Source organism: Piliocolobus tephrosceles, chromosome 3, assembly GCF_002776525.5.
Source record: "Piliocolobus tephrosceles isolate RC106 chromosome 3, ASM277652v3, whole genome shotgun sequence".
Taxonomy (NCBI): Eukaryota; Metazoa; Chordata; class Mammalia; order Primates; family Cercopithecidae; genus Piliocolobus; species Piliocolobus tephrosceles.
The window spans coordinates 141,302,214-141,302,848 of record NC_045436.1 but is presented as its reverse complement, the minus strand read 5'-3'; positions in this window follow the sequence as shown (position 1 = coordinate 141,302,848).

Genomic DNA, 635 nt, shown 5'->3' with positions numbered 1-635 from the left:
GCGCATGCGCGCTGCCTTTTGGGCTACTGAGTTGAGACGCTAGGTGGTCTGTCGGAGTGAGGTGCCGCGGGGCGCGCTTCCTGCTTGGAAGACCGCAGTTTCTAGGGCATCACTTTACCGCTACTTTCCCCCCGCCATCTTTCAGAGAGGGATTTGCAGTAGATTCTTCAGGCTTATGAGATTTCATGTGTAGTACCGTAGTGCTCATACATACTTTGTTGCTTATGTCGCTGTTTGGCAACATGAATACATTTGCCGTTTATGAATACATTTCTCTCTCTATTCCAAGTTATTGAATGCATATTTGCAAATGCAATGACAGATAAGCGTCTTGTGTCAAAAAATTCATCAAAGTCAAGTTTGCAAAAGGGCAAACAGTAGCATGGGAAATCGGCAGCGTCTCAGAGAAAACAGAGACTATAACAGGGTACCGGCTTTTGCTGCATGAGTCTAAGAAAGCGATAGAGGAAGCTGGAATCAGCTTTGAGCTGGGTATCATAGATGTTTATACAGGAGTGGGAAGGAAGTAGCGCTTGGAAATTATTATAAAGAAAGCAGGCCGGGCGCGCTGGCTCAAGCCTGTAATCCCAGCACTTTGGGAGGCCGAGACGGGTGGATCACGAGGTCAGGAGATC